We start from the raw sequence: 27,501 nt of genomic DNA on the forward strand, positions 1-27,501 counted from the left end.
AGGTTTTTTGTCTCACCGATTCACTCTCGAATGGTCGGCAGAGTTTTCCTTCAGCCTTACCCCAAAGCCGAAATGAATTTTGTCACTGGGATCTTAGGCGAGTCATAGTGTTATAGATCGAGTCTATGTAAAAGTGATTTGGGAATAATCCTAACTATTTGGTTAGGTTATTTTATTACAAATTGCTTAATCTATTGGATTATATTTGTGTCGCAGAAATGGGTAGTCTGTGAGGGTCTATTTCAGATGGGTTTTCCCCCTTGTGATGTAAAAGATATGAAAATGATGATGTAAAGTGTCTTGAGGGTTGGAAAAATAATTTATCCCCTCATAGGTTAATTAATTAAATTTTCTAGCCAAAATTAATTAAAATCCTAAGCCAGAAATTTAATTAATTATAGGTCCTAGGTAAATTTAAGTCTTCCAAAGGCAAAATTCGTGGGTCCTTAAAATTCAAATTTTAAAATGTCCCGGGACTAAGGTAAATTAATTATTTTGCTAAATTTTAAGTCTTTGGTCACTGGGGTTAAGTCAAAGTCAAATTTTTAGGAAATTAATTCAAAATTTTAATTTTTGAATTAATTAAAATGCATTTAATTGAAAAATTCGAATTTCCTCAAGAATTTAATATTTCGACGGATGAGATTAAAAGAAATTATAATCCTCATCAACGGTCGAGATTGCTTTGACAAGGATCACTCAAACTAGCCGTGGAAAAATTTATCTTTAAATAGGAGGTCATTTGTCAGTTGATCCATCCGATCTTAGAGTCGTGTGGTAAGGGAAGAACTCTCTTGTAATCTTTTTATGAGCAATAAAGAAAAACTTTGGGGTTAATTTCTACTGGTGTTACTCTTCGTGGAAACACTGCAAGATGTGTCATTTTCATGCATAGATTTCTTTTTTAGCCATTGATGATAGCTTTTTGAAGAGTGATTTGAGTACAGATATCTTGCTCAGTTGCTAGGGTTTGAATGATAACTTAAGTTTTGAATACAATAGCAGGTATCTCTATTTATCTGAATTTTATTATCATTTTCTCGCTCTATGTTAATGGTTGAATTGAGTTTTGCAGGAAATTCATGATTTTTAGATCATCGGGCGTTCAGGGAAGTTTTCAGTTCGACCAGCCAACTCGCGATTCGTATTTTCTGAAGAGCCCAGCTTAATTTGATTTTGGGCTTATCATAAGAAATTTTATTGGTGATGCGTGAAGGGTTTTGGGCTAAGCACCTCCTTTTAAACTTGAAAAATTTTAATTTTTTTCTGTGCTAAATTGATAAATCTGGCTTTTAAGAGCCTTAGATTATCAGATCTGGGAGCGTAGTTGGACTCACACTCACTAGATCTGATAGATCTGCTATTCCTTTTGCATAGATTTGTAAAGTTTTTTTGGGTTTTCTGACTTGGGTTCCTGGGGTTTTATTTATTTTTGCATATCTGGGTTCTGGGTGTTTTGCTTTCAGGTACATGTTGCAGATCTGAAGGTGAGGTTTGATTTTAAAGCTAGATCTAGGCCCTAGAGGGTAAGACCTGGCCTCGAAATCATTTTTGCAGGGATACTATCCAGATTTGTTGCAGTCCAAGGATTTAAATTTTTATTTTAAATCTGGAAAAAATCTAATAGGGGTCTTACATATGAAGGGTTTCATATTTTCTAAAAAATTCTTAAGATCCGGAAAGAAAATTTGATACAATTTTTTTTGGGAAATTTCTGGGTTTTTTTCGCTGCCTGGGATTTTTGTTTCGCAGTCTTGCTGAAGAAATTTCAAGTATTTGTAGGAGAAGGTGCAACTACAGATCCACAGTACTCCCTTCCTCCCAAGCTGATCCAGGTGGATGTTGGTGGCCACCCACCTATCCCAGTTGGACCCCCACAACTGTCTCTTTCAGTTTTTCAGTTTCCTTAATTATAGCGCAGTTTACTATTTTTAGCAGTTTTTCGGGTCCTAAACTTCCGGAGCCGTTTTGAGGCCCTAAACGACGTTTTTTGGGAAATCTACCGTCAGCGATTTTTTTGATAAAAATCGTCTTTGTCGTCATAGTCCTCGGAGAGATCTTTCCAACAGGCTACCATGCGCGTCAAACGGAGATAATACGACCAATTCGCGACCCCAGGAAGTTGGCTGTCCAACTCACCCCAAAACGGGGCCCACAATTTGGCGTTTCATCTTCTAGGGTTAGGTTTTGGAATGTGAAGGGTTTTCCATTGTTTCTCAATAATAAATAGGCCTTCGAGCCTCATTGTAAACACAGTTCGGAACAGTTCAGAGGCATGTAGCCGACACATCTCTTCTCATAGATAAGCTACCATCGCCCTAGCTGGGTTATTTCTATTTCTATTTGTAAGCATATTTCAGTATTTCCCATTAATTAAATGAAGTATTATTTCCGCTGCATGTCTGTCTTTATGGTTGTCTCTATATTTTATTGTGTTCCTATTTAAATCTGGATCAGTGGTATCAGAGCGGTCTGCTTTTTTCTCTGTTTTTCTTTGCATGTCCCCAACGAGGTCGGGATATAAGGAGTTAGGGCTTGAATTGGTCGAACCTTTGCAAGACCAGCCTCGCAAATCTCGACAACCTCCCATGGTGGATGAGAAGAAAGATGAGGGGGCAGGAGATCCTATCAGAATCTTGCTCGAAGAAGCCCTCGAGCAGCAAAGGAACGCGATGATGGATAGCTTTGCGCAGATCCTTCAGCGGCTACCCAGAGGTGACGCATCGGCTTCCAACAGCTACTCTGGAAACGCCACACCGTTTAAGGTACAAGTTAATTTTGAAATCCCCATCTTCGAGGGTCAAATAGACGCAGATGTCGTAGATAAATGGTTAAATCTGCTAGATGGGTATTTTTTTGTTCATGAATTTTCAAGTCGAGAAAAGATTGTTTTCGCTCTTCTCAAAGCAGCCCCCCACGTCAAGGACTGGTGGGAAACATACTGCGAGCAGAAGGATGAAAGTACAGGCTCACTGTTTTCAGCCGCCCCCACTTGGAATGACTTCCGGGATGCCATCAAGGAGCAGTACTACCCTGTCAAAAGCTATGAGGACAAATACATCAAATGGACCACACTGCTGCAGGGACGAGACCAAGATGTGCCAGAGTTCACAAATATTTTTCATACCCTTTGCACACAGTTGGGTTTCAAAGATTCTGAGCTGCATCTAGTACTCAAATAACGCGGCTGCCTACACAGATACATCCAGAAAGAGATGGAGTTCTTGAACATCTCCTCACTCGGCACAGCATACCGATACACTGTCAAAATCGAGCAAAAGTTCAAACAAAAGAAGCGAGACTTTGGATCTGCAAATTCGAAGCCCAAAGGACAAAGCCAAGGTGGGGTGACCCAAGACAACCCCTCGAAGCTGCAAGAAAAGAACAACACCACGAAGCCGAAGAAGGACACAGGAAAGTGGTGTGAGTTCCACAAGAGTCCCACTCATAACACAAGTGAGTGTTAGACCAAGCAGTCGCTGGTGGCCGAGTTGAAGGCTTCCGAATCAGATGCATGTTGCGACTCTAAGCCAGAACCCGACAAGGGGGACGGCAAAGGGAAGCAAATCATTGATGCGGATCCTAGGGCCACTGTTGCCACTGCCAAGATCCAGAAAAATGAGCCCGAAGAGCCAGAGGAGGGGGAATGTCTTTTCCACTCACAGATGTGGGTGAAGGGTTCGCCGCTGCAATTCATTGTCGACAGCGGCAGCCAAAAGAACCTCGTTTCAGCAGAGGTTGTGACGCGGTTGGGCCTACCAACTACGCCACACCCACAACCGTACAGTATCGGGTGGCTTCACGAAGGACGAGATCTCAATGTTCGCCAGCAGTGCCGCCTTCCCTACAGCATCAAGCCCTTCACAGATCAGGTATTGTGTGATGTTACACCTCTGGATGTTTGTGATGTACTATTAGGCCAGCCATACTTGTGGAGGCGACATGCTGTGTATGAGTCAAGGCCTCGCGCTGTCATTATTTCTTTGGATAATTCATTATACAGGATACCAGATGTAGCTCCACCTACCGCCACCTCTTTGATCACTGCTAAGAAAGGCAGCAAGCTCATCTCACAGACTAGGAAATTTATTTTCTATCTGGTTCGCTCCCGAAGTAAGGGGAATATCGTTGCTACATCCATGACCCCCGCAAAGGGTTCCTCCACGCAGTAGCAGCAACATAGGTAGACAGTCATGACAGAACACAGGAACAACTTCTCCTTACCCAAAGGGGTACCACACAAGTTTCAGGTGGGCGACAAAGTTTGGTTACATCTGCAGAGAGAACGCCTTACCAGAACCCATCAGAAACTCAAACCACTTCGACATGGTCCTTACACCAGTAACAAGGCTGTGGGCAACAATGCTTTGAAGCACAGCATTCCTCCATTCCTTTGCTTGCAACAATTGTTCAATGTGGACCATCGCCGACTATGCTTCCCACCATTTCTGGACACATCAGAGATTGCAAAACAGCTCACCAGAGACCCAGCTCAGCAGAAGCTTCCTCATCTCAAGGAGGAACTCAATGCAATGGGGACCATTGCTTCCTAAGGGGCCAGGAATGATCCAGGTGGATGTTGGTGGCCACCCACCTATCCCACTTGGACCCCCACAATTGTCTCTTTCAGTTTTTCAGTTTCCTTAATTATAGCGCAGTTTACTATTTTAGCAGTTTTTCGGGTCCTAAACTTCCGGAGCCGTTTTGAGGCCCTAAACAACGTTTTTTGGGAAATCTACTGCCAGCAATTTTTTTGATAAAAATCGTCTTTTCCGTCGTAGTCCTCGAAGAGATCTTTCCAACGGGCTATCATGCGCGTCAAACGGAGATAATACGACCAATTCGCGACCCCGGGAAGTTGGCTATCCAACTCACCCCAAAACGAGGCCCACAATTTGGCGTTTCATCTTCTAGGGTTAGGTTTTGGAATGTGAAGAGTTTTCCATTGTTTCTCAATAATAAATAGGCCTTCGAGCCTCATTGTAAACACAGTGCGGAACAGTTCAGAGGCATGTAGCCAACACATCTCTTCTCAGAGATAAGCTACGATCGCCCTAGCTGGGTTATTTCTATTTCTATTTGTAAGCATATTTCAGTATTTCCCATTAATGAAATGAAGTATTATTTCCGTTGCATGTCTGTCTTTATGGTTGTCTCCATATTTTATTGTGTTCCTATTTAAATCCGGATAAGTGGTATCAGAGCGGTCTGCTTTTTTCTCTGTTTTTCTTTGCATGTCCCCAACGAGGTCGGGATATAAGGAGTTAGGGCTTGAATTGGTCAAACCTTAGCAAGACCAGCCTCGCAAATCTCGACGACCTCCCATGGCGGATGAGAAGAAAGATGAGGGGGCAGGAGATCCTATCAGAATCTTGCTCGAAGAAGCCCTCGAGCAGCAAAGGAACGCGATGATGGATAGCTTTGCGCAGATCCTTTAGCGACTACCCAGAGGTGACGCATCGGCTTCCAACAGCTACTCTGGAAACGCCACATCGTTTAAGGTACAAGTTAATTTTGAAATCCCCATCTTCGAGGGTCAAATAGATGCAGATGCCGTAGATAAATGGTTAAATCTGCTAGATGGGTATTTTTCTGTTCATGAATTTTCAAGTCAGGAAAAGATTGTTTTCGCTCTTCTCAAAGCAGCCCCCCACGTCAAGGACTGGTGTGAAACATACTGCGAGCAGAAGGATGAAAGTACAGGCTCACTGTTTTCAGCCGCCCCCACTTGGAATGACTTCCGGGATGCCATCAAGGAGCAGTACTACCCTGTCAAAAGCTATGAGGACAAATACATCAAATGGACCACACTGCGGCAGGGATAAGACCAAGATGTGCCAGAGTTCACAAATATTTTTCATACCCTTCGCACACAGTTGGGTATCAAAGATTCTGAGCTGCATCTGGTACTCAAATACCGCGGCTGCCTACACAGATACATCCAGGAAGAGATGGAGTTCTTGAACATCTCCTCACTCGGCACAGCATACCGATACGCTGTCAAAATCGAGCAAAAGTTCAAACAAAAGAAGCGAGACTTTGGATCTGCAAATCCGAAGCCCAAAGGACAAAGCCAAGGTGGGGTGACCCAAGATAACCCCTCGAAGCTGCAAGAAAAGAACAACACCACGAAGCCGAAGAAGGACACAGGAAAGTGGTGTGAGTTCCACAAGAGTCCCACTCATAACACAAGTGAGTGTCGGACCAAGCAGTCGCTGGTGGCCGAGTTGAAGGCTTCCGAATCAGATGCATGTTCCGACTCTGAGCCAGAACCCGACAAGGGGGACGGCAAAGGGAAGCAAATCATTGATGCGGATCCTAGTGCCACTGTTGCCACTGCCAAGATCCAGAAGAATGAGCCCGAAGAGCCAGAGGAGGGGGAACGTCTTTTCCACTCACAGATGTGGGTGAAGGGTTCGCCGCTGCAATTCATTGTCGACAGTGGCAGCCAAAAGAACCTCGTTTCAACAGAGGTCGTGAAGCGGTTGGGCCTACCAACTACGCCACACCCACAACCGTACAGTATCGGGTGGCTTCACGAAGGACGAAATCTCAATGTTCGCCAGCAGTGCCGCCTTCCCTACAGCATCAAGCCCTTCACAGATCAGGTATTGTGTGATGTTACACCTCTGGATGTTTGTGATGTACTATTAGGCCAGCCATACTTGTGGAGGCGACATGTTGTGTATGAGTCAAGGCCTCGCGCTATCATTATTTCTTTGGATAATTCATTATACAGGATACCAGAGGTAGCTCCACCTACCGCCACCTCTTTGATCACTACTAAGAAAGGCAGCAAGTTCATCTCACAAACTAGCAAATTTATTTTCTATCTGGTTCGCTCCCGAAGTAAGGGGAAGATCGTTGCTACATCCATGACCCCCGCAAAGGGTTCCTCCACGCAGCAGCAGCAACATAGGGATACAGTCATGACAGAACACAGGAACAACTTCTCCTTACCCAAAGGGGTACCACACAAGTTTCAGGTGGGCGACAAAGTTTGGTTACATCTGCAGAGAGAACGCCTTACCAGAACCCATCAGAAACTCAGACCACTTCGACATGGTCCTTACACCAGTAACAAGGCTGTGGGCAACAATGCTTTGAAGCATAGCATTCCTCCATTCATTTGCTTGCAACAATTGTTCAATGTGGACCATCGCCAACCATGCTTCCCACCATTTCTGGACACATCAGAGATTGCAAAACAGCTCACCAGAGACCCAGCTCAGCAGAAGCTTCCTCATCTCAAGGAGGAACTCAACGCAATGGGGACCATTGCTTCCTAAGGGGGGAGGAATGATCCAGGTGGATGTTGGTGGCCACCCACCTATCCCACTTGGACCCCCACAACTGTCTCTTTCAGTTTTTCAGTTTCCTTAATTATAGCGCAGTTTACTATTTTTAGCAGTTTTTCGGGTCCTAAACTTCCGGGGCCGTTTTGAGACCCTAAGCGACGTTTTTTGGGAAATCTACAGCCAGCGATTTTTTTGATAAAAATCGTCTTTTCCGTCGTAGTCCTCGGAGAGATCTTTCCAACGGGCTATCATGCGCGTCAAACAGAGAAAATACGACCAATTCGCGACCCCGGGAAGTTCGCTGTCCAACTCACCCCAAAACGGGGCCCACAATTTGGCGTTTCATCTTCTAGGGTTAGGTTTTGGAATGTGAAGGGTTTTCCATTGTTTCTCAATAATAAATAGGCCTTCGAGCCTCATTGTAAACACAGTTCGGAACAGTTCAGAGGCATGTAGCCGACACATCTCTTCTCAGAGATAAGCTACCATCGCCCTAGCTGGGTTATTTCTATTTCTATTTGTAAGCATATTTCAGTATTTCCCATTGATGAAATGAAGTATTATTTCCGCTGCATGTCTATCTTTATGGTTGTCTCTATATTTTATTGTGTTCCTTTTTAAATCCGGATCAGTGGTATCAAAGCGGTCTGCTTTTTTCTCTGTTTTTCTTTGCATGTCCCCAACGAGGTCGGGATATAAGGAGTTAGGGCTTGAATTGGTCGAACCTTTGCAAGACTAGCCTCGCAAATCTCGACGACCTCCCATGACGGATGAGAAGAAAGATGAGGGGGCAAGAGATCCTATCAGAATCTTGCTCGAAGAATCCCTCGAGCAGCAAAGGAACGCGATGATGGATAGCTTTGCGCAGATCCTTCAGCGGCTACCCAGAGGTGACGCATCAGCTTCCAACAGCGACTCTGGAAACGCCACACCGTTTAAGGTACAAGTTAATTTTGAAATCCCCATCTTCGAGGGTCAAATAGACGCAGATGTCGTAGATAAATGGTTAAATCTGCTAAATGGGTATTTTTCTGTTCATGAATTTTCTAATCGGGAAAAGATTGTTTTCGCTCTTCTCAAAGCAGCCCCCCACGTCAAGGACTGGTGGGAAACATACTGCGAGCAGAAGGATGAAAGTACAGGCTCACTGTTTTCAGCCGCCCCCACTTGGAATGACTTCCGGGATGCCATCAAGGAGCAGTACTACCCTGTCAAAAGCTATGAGGACAAATACATCAAATGGACCACACTGCGGCAAGGACGAGACCAAGATGTGCCAGAGTTCACAAATATTTTTCATACCCTTCGCACACAGTTGGGTATCAAAGATTCTGAGCTGCATCTGGTACTCAAATACCGCGGCTGCCTACATAGATACATCCAGGAAGAGATGGAGTTCTTGAACATCTCCTCACTCGGCACAGCATACCGATACGCTGTCAAAATCGAGCAAAAGTTCAAACAAAAGAAGCGAGACTTTGGATCTGCAAATCCGAAGCCCAAAGGACAAAGCCAAGGTGGGGTGACCCAAGACAACCCCTCGAAGTTGCAAGAAAAGAACAACACCGCGAAGCCGAAGAAGGACACAGGAAAGTGGTGTGAGTTCCACAAGAGTCCCACTCATAACACAAGTGAGTGTCGGACCAAGCAGTCGCTGGTGGCCGAGTTGAAGGCTTCCGAATCAGACGCATGTTCCGAATCTGAGCCAGAACCCGACAAGTGGGACGTCAAAGGGAAGCAAATCATTGATGCGGATCCTAGTGCCACTGTTGCCAATGCCAAGATCCAGAAGAATGAGCCCGAAGATGTGGGTGAAGGGTTCGTCGCTGCAATTCATTGTCGACAGTGGCAGCCAAAAGAACCTCGTTTCAGCAGAGGTCGTGAAGCAGTTGGGCCTACCAACTACGCCACACCCACAACCGTACGGTATCGGGTGGCTTCACGAAGGACGAGATCTCAATGTTCGCCAGCAGTGCCGCCTTCCCTACAGCATCAAGCCCTTCACAGATCAGGTATTGTGTGATGTTACACCTCTGGATGTTTGTGATGTACTATTAGGCCAACCATACTTGTGGAGGCGACATGTTGTGTATGAGTCAAGGCCTTGCGCTGTCATTATTTCTTTGGATAATTCATTATACAGGATACCAGAGGTAGCTCCACCTACCGCCACCTCTTTGATCACTGCTAAGAAAGGCAGCAAGCTCATCTCACAGACTAGGAAATTTATTTTCTATCTGGTTCGCTCCCGAAGTAAGGGGAAGATCGTTGCTACATCCATGACCCCCGCAAAGGGTTCCTCCACGCAGTAGCAGCAACATAGGGAGACAGTCATGACAGAACACAGGAACAACTTCTCCTTACCCAAAGGGGTACCACACAAGTTTCAGGTGGGCGACAATGTTTAGTTACATCTGCAGAGAGAACGCCTTACCAGAACCCATCAGAAACTCAGACCACTTCGACATGGTCCTTACACCAGTAACAAGGCTGTGGGCAACAATGCTTTGAAGCACAGCATTCCTCCATTCCTTTGCTTGCAACAATTGTTCAATGTGGACCATCGCCGACCATGCTTCCCACCATTTCTGGACACATCAGAGATTGCAAAACAGCTCACCAGAGACCCAGCTCAGCAGAAGCTTCCTCATCTGAAGGAGGAACTCAACGCAATGGGGACCATTGCTTCCTAAGGGGGGAGGAATGATCCAGGTGGATGTTGGTGGCCACCCACCTATCCCACTTGGACCCCCACAACTGTCTCTTTTAGTTTTTCAGTTTCCTTAATTATAGCGCAGTTTACTATTTTTAGCAGTTTTTCGGGTCTTAAACTTCCGGAGCCGTTTTGAGGCCCTAAACAACGTTTTTTGGGAAATCTACCGCCAGCGATTTTTTTGATAAAAATCGTCTTTTCCGTCGTAGTCCTCGAAGAGATCTTTCCAACGGGCTATCATGCGCGTCAAACGGAGATAATACGACCAATTCGCGACCCCGGGAAGTTGGCTGTCCAACTCACCCCAAAACGAGGCCCACAATTTGGCGTTTCATCTTCTAGTGTTAGGTTTTGGAATGTGAAGGGTTTTCCATTGTTTCTCAATAATAAATAGGCCTTCGAGCCTCATTGTAAACACAGTTCGGAACAGTTCAGAGGCATGTAGCCGACACATCTCTTCTCAGAGATAAGCTACCATCGCCCTAGCTGGGTTATTTCTATTTCTATTTGTAAGCATATTTCAGTATTTCCCATTAATGAAATGAAGTATTATTTCCGCTGCATGTCTGTCTTTATGGTTGTCTCTATATTTTATTGCGTTCCTATTTAAATCTGGATCACACGCTGCCTAAACCCTCAACTCGTCCTCCTCTCTGTCTACGCAAGTTTTCATTCCATAAGTCATCCAAACGTTGGTGTAGCCTCCTTTATCCACTGATCTCTTCACCCACGGATTTTGTTGTTCCACGCACCCTTTTTTTTTAGCTACTCCCTTCCTCGCTGCCTCCATCGAACCTTGTCATCTATCCGCAGCCATCATCTTCTTCCCTCCTCACTGCGACTACCCATCCGCATATCCGTCATCCCACCTGGAAACAAAAAAAAAACTCCTTTCTTACTCTGTCCAGCTCCTCCATCTCTACGTTTTCTCCCTCTTCACTAAACCCCTTGAAAAAGATCATTGCCTTATCAATCACTGCATGTTCCTTCTTCGGCCATCGACTTTTCTCCAAGCCGCCAAACGTGCACTCATACATTTCGATTTTCATTTTCCTTTTTTTTTAAATTTGTTTGTGGCTTCGTTGGGTTAGTTAGGTAGGGTTAGGTTTTGATGCCTTTCTGTTTCATGATTTTCGTTTTGTTCTAATTCATTTTGAATTTTTTATTTTATTAAAAATCAAAAACATAATCCAACAAATAAAGATTCTAAGTTTCGATTTATTGGCTTTTTTTTTATTTTTCTTTTTATTTTGATTTTACTTTTGTTTTTGTAAAATAAATAAATAAATATATATATATATATTAAAATCTAAAAAATCTAAAAACCCTAGAAAAAAAAAAAAAAAAAACTAAAAAAAGATAAAAGCGGCTTCACATTAAAATTTATTTTATGTGACTTTGAGACATACTAAATTTTTTAAATCAAAAGTAAATTTTTAGCGTTAAAAGATTTTAAATTTTTTGTGGCCTCTGGCCCATTAAAAAATTTTAAAATTATTAAATCTTTTGATTTATTTTGGTCACATTTTTTTTTTTATTTTGCCACATTAAGTCTTGCTTAGCATATTTAAAAAAAAAATCTTCCTAAGGACTGATTAAATTGTCAATTTAAAATTCCTTTTGGTGTCTTTTTGTGCTAAGGACGGGATATAAAGAGAACTTTTGTGGTATTAAGCATTTTTCAATTCTCTATAGTTAAACGTGCTTAAATTTTTTATATCTAAAGGTTAACTATAGGAAAGTGGTAAATTTTCCTAGATTTGGGTCACTAAACATAAATCTTTTAATTCTAGGATCGAAGTTGGTTAGCATTTCAATTTCATGGTTGTTTAAAGTATTTGGATCTCTAGAAATTTAATTGCTAAGACATTGTGCATCTATTGAAATTGATTGAATTATTTAATGCTCGTTACATGTTAAACATTTTGTGAATATTTTCAAGCGATTGCTAAAGAGCTCTGTCATGGAATTATAATAGATTGCATATCTCTGTTTCCTAAGCTGAGTAGTTTGGAAAATCTGTTGACATTGATATTAAATTGAAAAGAAGTTTTTTTTTGTTCTCCTTGAGCTATAATTGTATCAGAAAGATTTGAAATAAGCTTGTGTTTTAATTATAATAACTTTAGGAGTTTATTTTTTAAGGCTTCATCCATAAAGTGAATAGAACATTTGGGTAATTGAGAGCTTTTGCGACACAAGTGTTTTCCCATCCTCCAGTCTAACTTCATCTCATCTTCCAGTGCATTTTCATATAAGTTAGTTTTGCATAAATAAAATTTGCTTCCAAGCATAAGCTTGGTCGAAAGAGAGATAGGTACCCATCAATCTTTGCTTGAGAAGCCTGTTTTAATAGTACTTAAAACAGTGACCTTGCAGTCGTCAAAGCCACAAATTTCGGCAGCACCGGAGGCATTGGGTATGTTAGAATTTCAAGAGAGTTATCGTTAATCACACCTTAGTGTGCTTCTCCTTATCTTCTCTCTGCCAATTACTACGAAATCAGGCTCAACACAGGAAGGATCGAAGGATTCACACTTAAATAGGCATTTAATTAAAATTAATCAAGATTCTTGCATCTCACCTTAGTTTTAGGATCTACATTTCATATAAGTTCATCTGAGCAGCAGTTGTTAATCAATTACTTGGTCTTCATTTCCCTAGCAAGATCGTTGACTCCATAAGGCACTGGTATTAATCGTTTAAAACCTAATCAAATCCTCAGTCTTGCTAAATCTTAATCAAATACTTGATCGCCTCACTATGTCTCCCGAACCGGTTGGCTCCCAACTAGTTCTTCTTCATTCCATTTTTCCATAGGGTCTACCCCCCTTAGCCTGTTGTAGGGAGATAGCTTAAACGGAGAGATTGGGGATCAGGGTGACAGCCCCCGATCTGAGCGTTGTCGCGGTGCCTAGACACTCTGTGCAACAACAGAGTCTTCATTGTTTGCAGAAGCTGTCAAGCATCAAGTATGGAAGGATGCTATGACTGAAGAATATGAGTCCATCATGAAGAACGATGTCTGGGATGTGGTCCCCAGACCCTAGGACAAAGCAGTTGTCACTTCGAAATGGCTTTACAAGATAAGCATGGAGCTGATGGAAGTGCTGAAAAGTATAAGGCTCGTTTTGTCGCTCGTCACTTCTCTCAGAAGGAAGGTATAGACTATGACGAGATATTTGCACCTATTGCCCAATATACCACCATCCACTCGATCATAGCCATTGCTGCTTCGCAAGGATGGAACCTACATCAGATGGATGTCAAGATCGCGTTCTTGCATGGTTCGATCAAAGAGGAAGTCTGTGTGGAACAACCCAAAGGATTTGAGATTCATGATCGAGAATCTCACGTGTGCAGGTTGAAGAAAGCCCTCTATGGGCTGAAGCAAGCACCCCGAGTGTGATATGAGAGGATCGATAGCTACTTGATGAAGTTGGGATTCACTAGGAGTGAAGCCGACCCTAACCTTTACTTTAAGGTTGAAGATGACAAACCTCTCATACTGGTGTTGTATGTTGACGAACTCTTTCTGACAGGTGCAGACCCTCTCATTCACAAATGTAAGGGCAGTTGGCTTCTGAGTTTGAGATGAAGGATCTGGGACTGATGCACTATTTCCTAGGACTAGAAGTCTGGCAGAAGCTATGGGAGATTTTCCTATCTCAAGGAAAATATGTGGTGAAGATATTGAAGAGATTCGGTATGGTGGACTGCAAGCCCGTGACTACCCCGATGGAGCTTGACTTCAAGAAGTTAAGCAGTAGTGTTGCCGAACCTATTTTGCAAAATGTTATCGAGTATCATCAACTCATCGGAGCATTGATGTTCTTAGTGAACTCCTGTCCAGATATATGCTTTGCAGTCAACACATTGAGTCAACATATGGTTGAGCCTCACCACACACATTGGATTGGTGCCAAGAATCTATTGAGATACCTTCGTGGCACAATCATTCATGGGTGGATTTACACTGCTAGAGATGTGAGACTACATGGATATACTGATGTTGACTAGGCAGGCAATGTGGTGGACCGAAAGAGCACTTCCGGGTGTTGTTTCTCTTTGGGATCTGCCTCGATATCCTAGATGAGCAGGAAGCAGAAGTCGGTGGCTTTGAGCACCACTGAAGCAGAGTATATTGCTACAAGTATGGCCTCTTGTGAGGCTGTCTGGTTGCAGAAGCTCTTCAGTGAGTTGTTTGGATTTACATTGGATACTACCATGATCCTATGTGACAACTAGAGCGGGATTCGTTTATCAGAGAATCCCGTATTTCATGATCGCTCCAAGCATATCAATATCAGGTGCCACTATATCCGAGATATGGTGCAGAGGGGAGCAATAAGGCTCTAATATATCGGTACAAATGAGCAGGTCGCTGACATTTTGACGAAGCCCCTAGGAAAGGTCAAATTCTTGACTTTCTGAGAATGACTTGGTGTTATTGAGAGACCTTCTTATGAGGGTTGTGTATGATGCATACATTGAGCTCTAGGAGCTCTGAGGGGCTTGAGGTAATTCTTGGAGCAACATGCGACCACAGGGCAACTCACCCTCCCCTAGTGGTGCACTATGTACAGGGTGAAAGGTTCAACCTTCCCTTGTGATACCCCGTGGCGACTTTGGGACAGGATGATTAGTTCTCCTATCAAGGCATCCTACCCATGCAGTCTAGGACTCATGGGAAGTACCTCTCATCTGATCAATGAGTAGGGAAATGGAGTTAGGGACCATAGTAGTACTATCTATGGATGCATCGTTGTATCTACCATACTCCCTATGCTAGGATGACCTCCATTGATCTGAGATCAGTGAGAGTGGTATGACACACTCTTTGGGACTGACTTCAGGTCAGTGGAGGATGGTATCATACCTCCTCGATCATTTCTTCTTCTTCATAATTCAACAGAGCAGAGCAGGGCAAAGCCGAGCAGTGCAGGGCAGTGCATTTGATGGCATAGATAGTACCAACGGTCAGACAGATTAGCAGATGGAGTTCTCCCTAATTGAGAGGGAGTGTTAAAATTGGCAACTAGGGCCAAACTCCATGTGGGTTATCTTATTTATGGCAGCTGATATTTTTCCTTGATTCCTCTCATCGAGAGGTGTAGGATTGATCTAACGATCATCCAATTCCGACAAGTATTTATGGAGATATGAATTTATTTGTATTTACTTGACAAGTTGTCAAGGTCGGCCAACAGCTAAATGTGTGGCAAACATGCCTAGCATATCATATAAATACGAGGTTGAGTCATTATTCACTCATCAAATCTCAACTCATCTTCTCTCTCCTCATCTCACTAGGCCAGCGAAGGAGCAGATTCTCTCACACGTGCAAGAAGAAGGGTACATTTTCTGTTTAGGGCAGCATTGACTTTTCTAGGGCTATGTTGACCAAGTGTTGGGCTGTTTTGTGAAGCGCTGACTTGCGCATGTTGTTTGGGTGTTGCGTTGACTGGTTAGGGTTGACCGTAGACTGTTGATCTTTGATTGCTGTTTTGACCGTTGACCAAGGGTTGTTTTGGGCTACCGAAGTTTGTTGTTGAAGACCGAGTTCTTCAAGGTTGACTAGAGGTCAATCTGGGGCTGTTTGACTAAATTTGACTTTGCTGATTTAGGGTTTGCTGCTGCTGTCATAAAATTACAAATTTCTGAATTTGTACTATTTCTCTCTGCTGAACTATTGAAGATTAAAAAAGAATTGATCAAAGGGTTTCCCCGCATTGGGGTTTGTCCTTGGCTAGCCAAAACATCTTGTGTCTCTTGTCTTGGCTTGTTTTCTGTCTATCTATTAATGTTCTATCAGCATTTTACTTTATGTGTATGTGATTGCTAAACAGTCGCTAATAAGAAGAAATTGAAATAAACTGCACTAAGCATAGAACATATCATAACTTAACACTTATAGATCTAATCGGTAGATCTCCAAGTCTCTAGAAGCATCTTATTTTATTATTTTATTATTATTCTAGAAGCTCCTCCATTGACTTTATCTTAAATGACCTTTTAATTTTATTTTATTTCACTTTAGTTACTTTTGGCCGATTTCTTCCAGTTAATTATTTTTCCTTAATTAAGTGATTAATTAAAGTCATTTTTAATTAAGGAAAATGGTAAATTGCCCACCATACTCTCTTCGGCCACCGGAAGTCACTTCTCAACATCCCATCCTGTAGATCTTCTCGTTCTGGTTCCAATGAGCTATTACACTGAGGTGTTCCATTAAATAATCTTCCTGAAACGCCACCTCGAGCAAAATTAATTAAGTTAGGCCCCATTATAATGCTAAATTTTGAAAGTTGTCGGAATGCAACAAAACGAAAGGGAAACTTTGCGGATGATGAAATACGCCAAGCGAATGCAATTAGATCCCATAAAAACTCCTAAAAACTCCATCGGAACCCCTTATGACATAAACCTATTGCACTGACCTGGCCACACCCTGCCCTGGAAATCCACCCTCGCTGTACTATGGAGGAAAATAAAAATGGGGACATTACACACTTGCCAGTCATCTGAAGCACTATCCAGTGTCAATCGTACAAGCTTTGTGGGTCGGGGTTCCTCCCCAACAGTTGCAAGTTGATCTCAGACTTCCTGATTCCTAGTGAGAAAGTCATCTATGCTTTCGCCCTTTTGCATCCTTATGCTCCTCAGCTTCTCCTAGAGAAACATCTTCCATTGCCAAGAAGAACTCTGAAATAGCTCGGAGAGAGCATCCCACATCTCCTTGTTCGTACCTTTGTCTGCCATATGTGAGACTAGATGATCTTGGGTTCCATACAAAATCATCCACTTCGCCTTCACCATCTCTTTTCTATACTCCTTGAGCTAATCGGCATCCTGGGGTACTGCTACCACACTCTCCACATAGGCTTTCAAGCCATATTTATCCAAAAGGAAGGACATCCTAGCCTTCCAGATGACATAGTTGGAGGCTCCCTCCAACCTATCCTTATCTCTAAGCCCAGTTGTGGCCATCTCTAGATCTTGTCGAAAATCTCCCTCTTTCCCTCTGCTCGGTTGTTGGATCTGCTACACGCACTCCCTTCTGAAGTAAGAAAATCTGCTCATAGCTACTGCCACTGGAAAAATAAAATCTCTAAAACTCGAGATCCCGTGAGAGAAATTTTCCCTCTGTGTGTGTTATTCTCTTCCACCTGGTGTTGATTCCGCTGCTGCACAACCCTCTGTGCCCAACTAAGGAATCTGCTCAATGAAAATCTGAGTTGTTGTTGCTCCCTTTGCCTGCTAGAATCACTAAATCTGGCAAGAGGAATTTTTTTGCCAACCTGCACTGAGAAATCGATCTACCCAGCAATTCGAATTCCCTGGCTTAGGCTCTGCGTAGCCTCCAGAAATTTGTCTAGTTGCTTCCTTAGAACAACGAATTTTTGCTTTCGCTTCTGAGCTTCTTTGTCTGACCAATCACGCTCTGATACCATGTGAAATTTTCATCACTGAAATCCTATTGCGGCAACTGGAATTAATTCTTCTAATTGTTAATTAATTTAATAATTTATTTGCTATGACAAATATTGAATAAATCACACTACAACCTTCATGAAAATACTGTGGAAAATAATAGTGTTGGAAACTAATAAATAATCTAACACACAGACATAAAAATTAACACAGTTATTTTTGGACAATTGTCCCCAGAAAAAGCTAACTTGGGAAAATCGGTGCAGAAACCAAGGGTTTTATATTATTATGCAATAGTGAAATAATCTGAGTACAACTAGATGTAGACACTGGCAATCTACTATAGGAAAGTTGGCCACAAAAAATTAGTGAGACAAATTTTGTCTCACATGCCACTGGTCCAACTCCGAAACTGGCACTGAATGGGCTCCACGAAACCCGTTCATCAGCCTCTGCATCAAGTCTGCGCAGGAACCAGGACGCTCTGCTTGGAACTATCACTGATCAAGCTGTCTGCCCAATCCAGCGTCTCAGAATGACTCCCTGTCCCCTTCCGGAAATCTTCCTAACCTCCATCAACTTAATCGACCCTCTATCTAGCTAAATCGAACTCTGCCTCTGAAGTTTCTAGCACTATGCAGCCTCACTGAGGAACTCGGCCTCCTGTAGCTGACTCTCAAGATTTGGAAAAACTTTTCCTCTGGACTCACTGTCCCCGCGCCTCTTTATCTATGCTTCCCATCTGAAGCTCGAATTTTATTGGCTACTACCTCTAGAAAATCAAACTCTCCAAGGAAATCAATCTCTTTGTGTGTGTCACAAGTGTGTTCTCCATCTACCCATCGACTTCTTCTTATAATCTTTTGTTGGACATCCAACAACCAAGATTAAAACTTAATCAAGGGCCCAGATTATTTCCCAGTCAATCTATGTGAGTTTCTAGATGATTCATACCTTATCTCAATCAATTCTAATTAATTAACCAATTTAGAAAATATTAAAAATAGGCTAATAATCTAATTGAGACACTTCTAGGTGGTATTTCCATAAACGATTTATGGGTTATGGAAAACTCCTGTGTTTTAGCCTTTCCACAAAGTTTCGAGACTAGAACACCTCTAATGCTAGAAAAACTAACAGAAGTGTCCATATTCCTAACCGCCATAACATTGAATCTTTGCTAAGTATTTCTTCTTCTTAGAGGAAGAAGATCCCTTTTGTGACTTCTTGTGTTGAGGTCCAAACTTCTTCTTTCCCTTGTTCTTGAAGCGAGTTGCCAGGGCTTTGAACTTCCCCATCTTGATGATCTCTAGTCATTGTGAAAATTCCAAAACTGGAATCCTATTGCAGCAACTGGTATTATTTCTTCTAACTAATAAATTAATTATTCAGTTTATTGCTATGGCAACATCGAAATAAACACACTGCAACCTTCGCAAATAAAAACTGCAGAAATAAAATAGCGCTGGAACTGAGAAAATACTAGCACACACAATGAAAATGACACTGTTTTTTTTTTACAATTGTCCCCGGAAAAACCCAATGCGGGAAACCAATGTAGCATATGAGGGTTTATTATTATGCAGCAGTGAAATCTGAGTACAATCTATGCATGCCCAACTGGCAATCCAAACAGTAAGTAAATCTGGCCAAAATTATTTAAGGGAAATTACCCTTCTTCCACAAGTAACCCCAGCACGAATTCTGTTCAGAAACTTGTCCTTTTGGATCCTCTGCGTCAGCTTCTACACAGACCCTATGATGTCAAGCCTCCGAACTGCCTCTGATGAAGTCGTTATCCCTGTCTCTACTAAGGAAATCACTTCTCCGACACTTTGGACCCTCTTCCCAACCTCTAGAACTAAAAACGAATTTCTCTCTAGCTGAATCGAATTGCTTCTCTAAAGCAACTGCATAGTCCTCTACGCTGCCTCATTAGGAATAACTCAGCCTCTTGTTGTTGCCTCTCCGGATCTCGAAAACTTCCTCTGAATCACTGTCTCTGCCCCTCACTGATCTTGCTTCGATCTCTGGCTCTCCGACAACTACTGCTACTCTCTAGAAATCGATCTACCAAGAAAATCAAACTACAAATGTATTTTCCCCAAGTGCCCATCAACTTCCTCTTATAATCCATTGTTGGAGCATCAACAGCCAAGATTAAAACTTAATCATTGGCTAGGATCATCTTGGAGTCGATCTGTGTGATTTTTTAGATGATTCTCACCTTATCTCAATTAATACTAATTAATTAACCATATTCCCTAAGTTTAGACTTTTTTAAAAATGACTAATAATCTAATTGAAACTCTCCTAAGTGGAATTTCCTGAAACGATTTATGGGTCTTAAAGAACTCATGTATTCTAGCCTCTCCACCAAATTTCGTGGCTAGAACACATTTGATGTTGCAGAAGCTAACACTCCCTCTTAGCGAGGACTGTGTTCTCTCCAACTAGTGCTCACAACTCATGTTGCATCCTGCTGCTACAACACCCTATTTCTGTATCACCTTTGTCACGTTGCTGATGTTTGGCTACTACTGCCCACCAACCATTGTGCAACTCTGATGTTGCATCTGTGTTACTACTGACACTGCCATACTATTGCTAACACTACTTCTACACTGCAAATCCCTCTCATCTATTGTTGTTGCAACTGCAATTGAAAAGCATCCAAAATATTGAATCAACTGTGTTCAGTATGATGCATGTGTCTCCCAAGTCTCTGACTGCTACTAGTCTCTACACTGTCACTGAAGTATTGCGCTGTCGTTGACTATGCACTGTACCACTTTGCACTATTGTGAACATTGCATTGTGCTCCTCAGCATCTGCTACTAGCCTACAACTATCAATCTAGTTCTGACTGCATCAACTGCCACTAATCCATCCTGCTATTGAATCTTGTGGGCCCCCGTAGCCAGGTAATATCCATGAGGTGGACTCCTCAAGGACCCTACTCCAAGTCACCCCACCTCACTCTTGGAGGTACGGCTGCCAACATCGCGAAGTCTTCCTCCAACCTAGTGGACAACTTGTCGATCTCAGCTGACGCTGCCTGCTAGTCCTGCTTCTCCGACTTGTCCTTCTTCTTGAGAAGACACTGCGTGTTGTAGTAACAGATCTCACCACACCTGAAGCACTTGACCTTTGATGTGAGGGCCACATTCTCCTCCTCCTTCACCACCTTCGATCCGTTGTTACTGCTACCACTGATAGAGTTTTTCAGCAAAGCTCGTCTCAATTCCTCTTGCTGCAAATCGGCCCACATTTTGTCCCATCCTGGTAGCATGTCTCTGCCCAATATAGTTTGGACGAAGACCTACCAATCCTCTGAGACACAGTTGAGTGCCAATTGTACTAGCTCTAAAGGTTAAGGCACTGCCCCAACAACTGAAAGTTTGTCTCGGACCTCTTGAATCCTGGTGAGGAAGGGATCTATGCCTTCCCCCTTCTGCATCCTGATGCATCTCAGCTTCTCCTCCAGGAACATCTTTCGTTGCTTGGAAGTACCTTGGTATAGTGTGGAGAGAGCATCCCACATTTCTTTCGCTGTTCCCTTGGCCGCTATATGTGAGACTATATGGTCTTGGACTCCATCCAAGATCAAACGCTTTGCCCGTGCCATCTCCTTCCTATATTCCTTGAGCTGATCTGCATCCTGAGGAACTGCCACTACATTATCAATGTAGGCTTTCAGGCCATATTCATCTAGAAGGAAAGACATATTGGCCTTCCAAATGACGTAATTGGATGATCCATCCAACCTATCCTGATCTCTAAGCCCTGCAGTGGCCATCTCAAAAACTGTCGAAAATCCCCTCTTTTCCTCTGCTTGGTTTTTGCTCTGCTACTCACCCTCCCTTCTAGAGTGAGAAGATTTGTTCACAACTACTGCCAATCTGCAAGGAAAAAATTGAACTTCTGAGACTTGAAGCTCCCTGAGAGAAATTTTCCCTCTACTATGTGTGCTTTTCTCTTCCATCCAACACTGGTTCTACTGTTGCACAAACCCTTTGCATCCAACCAGCAATCTGCTCAGCGAAAATTTGTGTTGCAACTGCTCCCTCTGACTGTTAGAATCACTCTCTTGGGAAAGTCGAATTTTTTGCACTCCTGCAATTGAAAATCGAACAGTTGGCTCGAAAATTTAGCCTACCTGTCTAAGCACTGCGCTGCCTCAAGAATTTCGGCCTGCTGCTCCCTCTGAGCAACAAAATTCTCCCTCCACTTCTGAGCTTCCCGACTGATCACTCACGCTCTGATACCATGTGAAAATTCCAAAACCAAAATCCTATTGCAGCAATTGGTATTATTTCTTCTAACTGATAAATTAATTATTCAATTTATTGCTACGACAACATCGAAATAAACACACTGCAACCTTCACAAATAAAAACTGCGGAAACAAAATAGTGTTGGAACTAAGAAAATGCTAGCACACACACAATGAAAATGACACCGTTGTTTTTTGACAATTGTACCTGGAAAAACCCGATGCGGGAAAATCGGTGTAGCAGATGAAGGTTTTATTATTATGCAGTAGTGAAATCTAAGTACAATCTATGGATGCCCAACTAGAAATCCAAACAACAAGTAAATTTGGCCAAAATTATTTAAGTGAAATTACTCTTCTTCGACAAGCAACCCGGACACAAATTCTCTTCAGAAACTCATCCTTCTAGACCCTCTGCGCATACCCTATGATGTCAAGCCTCTGAACTGCCTCCGATAAAGTCGTTATGCATGTCTTTGCTGAGGAAATCACTTCTCCAGCACTCTGGGCGCTCTACCCGGCCTTTGGAACTAAAAACGAATTTCTCGCCAGCTGAATCGAATTGCTTTTCTGAAGCAACTGCAGAGTCCTCTACACTGCCTCACTCGGAATAACTCGGCCCCTTGCTGTTGCCTCTCCGAATCTAGAAAACTTCCTCCAGATCATTGTCATTGCCCCTCACTGACCTTGCTTCGATCTCTGGCTCTCTGGCAACTACTGCTGCTCTCTAGAAATCGATCTGCCAAGAAAATCAAACTACAAAAGTGTTTTCTCCAAGTGCCCATCGACTTCCTTTTATAATCCATTGTTGGAGCACCAACGACCAAGATTAAAACTTAATCAATGGCCAGGATCATCTTAGAGTCGATCCGTGTGAGTTTCTGGATGATTCTCACCTTATCTCAATCAATACTGATTAATTAATCATATTCTCTAAGTTTAGACTTAGGAAATATTTAAAAAACAGCTAATAATCTAATTGAGACACTTCTAGGTGGAATTTCCATAAACGATTTTTGGGTCTTGGAGAACTCATGTATTCTAGCCTCTCCACCAAATTTCGTGGCTAGAACACATCTAATGCTACAGAAACTAACAGTCATCAATCTTGATTCTTCTTGAGCACAAGATGTCCATAGTTGTTCAAATGTAGGAGCTTCCTTGCAACTACTTATACCTGCTACAAAAGCATCCCATGATCTAGGAAGACCATTGAGTATTGTAATCATTAGTTCTTGATCAAGAATGGATTCACCAATTGCTTGAATCTGATCTCTTATTTGTGAAATCCTTACAAAGTAGAAAGCCATAGTGTCATCATTAGTCATCCTTGTATTTTGAAGTTCATTCTTCAAGCTCATTGATTGACCAACATTCTTGATAGTGTAGAGATTCATTAGAGAATCGTACATCTTCTTTGAAGTATCAAGTTTTGCAACGTAGGGAACCAAATGATCCCTAATGGAGTCTAGTATAAGACCCATAGCAATGATGTCATCTTCCTTGAACTTTGTTTTTCCTGGTTCATCTTCTAGTTCAACAACCTTCCCTTTCAGGCTTTCACAATGTCCAAAACTTTGTTCTTGGCAAGAATAATATCTATTCTAACGTTCCCAGCACAGAAGTTTGATGCCCCCTCTAGCTTGTTTTCAGATTTCATAGAGGAAGCCATAGAAACCAATTTACAAGGACTTGAATAAAATGCTCTCTAGGGTTTAGTCAAGGTGATCTCAATGTTCCTTTCTTTCGTCACATACCATGTTGATTTTCTTAGTCTAATTAAGGTTAGCACAATATTTTTGAAATTCTAGTAATTACTTTTGATGTATATCTTCTTCTAACTTATTCCAATATATCATTCAGCAATTATACTTCAGAAATTCAACCATAAAGAACAGTAGAACAATAGAGATCACAATGCATAAAAGAAGACGAGATTACCCTGGGAAACCCACCAAAGGAAAAACTTAGCAACTTTTTTCAATAGAGTAATTCTTCTTGTTCAATGAGAGACACACCTAGATCTATCGTCAAACCTAGTCTTCTCTTCCAAGTCAAGTCACCCAATCTAATCCAGCAACTTGCTCTACCTGCCTAACCCGAAATTTCGACCATTTTGCAATATCCAATTGCCCCAAAAATTTCGGCCCTACAACAGTTGCCCCAGTTACCCAGAAAATTTCAGCCCCCTTCAACAGTTGCCTCAGAAAAATGTGAACCACAAAGAAAATAGCCAATCCTCACATGCGAGATGCAGGAGAGAATTCATCCATCTATTTGTCCTATTCGTCCTTCTTGTCCTTCACTTGCTTGCCCATAGATTATTTTGTGTGAGAGAATGTGAATGCCCAAATGGAGAAGGTCGAGCTGCCTTTGTATGGTAGCTTGTCTTGGGTGAATGGACGTGTCTCTTGGCTAGCGCAGACTTGACTTGGAGGGAAGCCAACTTGTCACTTTTGGAGCCAAAATTTACATTTCAAATTTTCGTATTTAAAAAGTCACAGTGGGACTTTGACTCAAGATAAAATTTCTTTTGACTCAGCGTTTATGATGATGATGATGATGATGGTTAACGTCCACTGAGACCAAATTGGTCTATCGGACCTACAATTTTCTTAATTTTTACTTGTCTGGCTCCTCGTCTTTCTTGGCGAGATTGGTGTTGTAGCTTTCTTTCTTTTCTCTACGGTCTTCCAACTTCCTTTGTCTTGCATCTCCTTCATCTCTTCTGGTTCTTGGGACATTGGTGTCTTAGCTTCGCGATCTATAGTCGGAGAAGTTTGGTTTAGGAGATCTGCTTTGCTGTTAAATGAAGATTTATTTTCTGCGGTATTCAAATCCTCATAACTGTTGATTTGTTGGGGCGGGCTTTCTCCTTGCTTGCTTTGAGAGTTGTTTCCTTCTTCCTTGATTTCTTGTGACTCAGAGTTTTCTCTAGAATATTCTTCTTTGATGACAGTGTAGTGTTCTTTTTGTGCTCCTTCCCACCATGTAGATCTGTGGTGGTTTTTTCTAGCAAAATTTTTCTCAGAGGCTTTTGGGCAATTTTTGGCTAGATGCCCCGTCTCAAAGCACGATCGACATCTGAAGAGGACACTTTCATAATCAAGCTTCTGGTTCCACACATAGTCTTTACTTGTTAGGTTTATTTCAGCTGGGAATTCGGCGCTGAAATCCATTTCCACACAGATGCGTGCATAGGTGGTTCTGGCATATTCTTCTGTTTCTGGGCACCTGCAGTAAAATTTCCCAATTGCATTTCCGATGGCTTTTAGCGAGGAGAGATTCCAGAGATGCAAGGGTAGGCTTGGCAATCTCACCCAAACTGGTGCTGAGGTTATCACTGCTGTAGAGGGATCGAATGATGGGTTCCATGGCTTCATGAATAGGCCTGATTTTTCCCAAAACCAAGGGCCGGAATCTAGAATACATTGTCTGCTTTCAGGATTTTCAAAATCTACTATAAAGAAACCTCTAGCACAGGGGTAGATATTAATTTCATCAGAAATGATAGGCTTCCATACCTCCGAGATCCAATTGTGGAGTGCTATCAGCCGCGGCCAAAAACCATTGAACCGGCAAATTAGGGCACTTTCGGAGAACTTCAAAGCTTCATCGAGTGAGTCCTGGACCACTTGGATAGTGGGAGCTGAGGCTTCACTCACGATATGGGCAGGAGATTTCCCTCCAGAGGCGGATGAGCCACCAGTTATTTTTGCGAAGCTCGGAGCCATATTTTACGCAGATCTGCACCAGATCGAAAGCCAAACCGCAGATCTGAAGAGTTCGTCCGTGGTCTGGTTTCGTTGTTCATAACGATTCAATTTATCTTTACAACCTGCGCATAGCTATACGACCACTGCTGGCCATACCCTAACAGCAATAGCAATCCTTGTACCCTCGCATCAACTGCAAGATACCGATCACGCTGCACTGAATGGATTCGAAACGGATAATCGTTCCCGTGGTCTGGTTTCGTTTAAGAACCGCAGATCTGAAGAGATGCCACGCCCTTCTGCGAGATGCAGACGAAGAGAATTCACCGGAACCGCAGATCTGAGGGACCGCAGACAATTCACCGAATTCACCGAGAACCGCAGAGAATTCACCGAATTCACCGAGAACCGCAGAGAATTCACCGAAGAACCGCAGAAAGAATTCACCGAAGAACCGTAGAATTCAGAGAATTCGCAGATCTGAAGAGTTCGTCCGTGAATTCAATACTTCAAATCTGCGGTTTGGGTAAAACCTTCGACCTAGGTTGATATGATAAATACATATATGCTTTACAATGATAAATACAAGTATATCAAGTGACAAATTCAACAATAATGGCATTCCTGAGCTTGTTTTGCATTTCCTGCTCGTCCTATGTAATGTTTCAAACCTCTTTAGTCGTCATAATTTTTTGGACCCAATTTCTATTTGGTTGCCTACAATTTCTACCCATGTCTAGGAGGTTTTGAAGTGTTCTTTGATTATTTACTTTACCTTCTTGACTTTGGTGATGAGTGATTTCATCTCCACATGAACTTTTAAATCGCTTTTTAACTCCCTTTCTTCCATTTTCGACTCAATTCCTTTTGTCCCTTTGTTTCACGCTTTTTTGAGTAATCATTTAACTGTTTGACTTGTTTTAATTTTTTGTTCTCGAGTTCCACTTTCTCAAGTTTCTCTTATTAACTCAATGGTTTCAACCATGCTTTTCTCACTCCACTTTAGCTCTTTGATTGTTTTTATTAGGTATTTGATTTTTTTGTCCATAAAGTCGCATCTTCCTAAGCATTGAGTACCAATAGTGTGGTTGTAAAGTTGTGGGGGTTGAACTAGCATGGCAATATTATGTTTCACTTCATTGTTCCAAATCTAGAACCCATGCACTTTTGACAAGTGCATGTGAGTGACTAGTGCATTTGCCTCCTAGCTACAATGTGGATCTAGGGTGTCGAAGAAGATGAGGAAGGCATAGGAGGCCCTACCCAAGTTGCAAGTTCTGTGGAGTAGTCGAGAAAGGACAAGGAGGGCATGGGAATCCCTACCTAAGTTGCAAGCAAATGAAAAGGGCATGTAAGAGGATGGTAGTGGGCATAATCAAGTTGCACAAGGATGAGAAGGGTGTGATAAAGCATAGGGAGGGCATGGGAATCCCTATTTGAGTTGTAAGAGGGCAAAAAGGGGCATGGGAGAGAATGCAGCGGGTGTTGGAAGAACTACTAGAGTTGCATGGGAGTGGGAAAGCACAAGAAACCCTACCAAAGTTGTAAGAGGACTAGAATGGAGTGGAAAAGGACAGGGATGGTGTGGGAAGCCTTTAGTCAAGTGGTAGGAGGAAGGGAAGGACAAAGGAAACCCTACCAAAGTTGCATAGAGAAAGAAAGAGATTATATATCTAAACCGATTAAATTTTCTACTCTAATTCTTATATTACAAGGATTTATATTTATAATAAATCAAGAAATTTCTAATCCTAACTAGATGCACTCCGTGCAAATGTCATAGTGGATGCAACATGTCCAATAAATGCAATAGCATCCATGTAATCAATTAAATGCACTAATAAATAAGTCTAATAAGTGAAACTACAATTCTATTCACGGGTTCCCTCTCATAAAGTTCATATAATTGAATACTAATTAATGATCATTAACTGAATTATAGTCCCTTCAGATCTTATAACAAAGAATGCTCCCCATCAACATTTCTCTATCACAATAAAGACATCTACTTTGTAACCTATGCGGTTTATAAATTTGTTGATAAAAAAAGGGGACAAAAAGATT

General features: G+C 42.2%; 1 protein-coding gene across 4 annotated transcripts in view; it reads right to left on the reverse strand.

Annotated features, from left to right (window-relative positions):
- The window catches only part of LOC149191246 (cold-regulated 413 plasma membrane protein 2-like), a 153,436-nt gene that overhangs the window by 74,504 nt on the left and 51,431 nt on the right, over window positions 1–27,501 (reverse strand). The window lies entirely within an intron of this gene.

Source organism: Pinus tabuliformis, chromosome 2_2 (genome assembly GCF_031772625.1).
Source record: "Pinus tabuliformis cultivar Carrire ecotype Pingquan chromosome 2_2, CPIR1, whole genome shotgun sequence".
In the NCBI taxonomy this organism is placed as follows: domain Eukaryota; kingdom Viridiplantae; phylum Streptophyta; class Pinopsida; order Pinales; family Pinaceae; genus Pinus; species Pinus tabuliformis.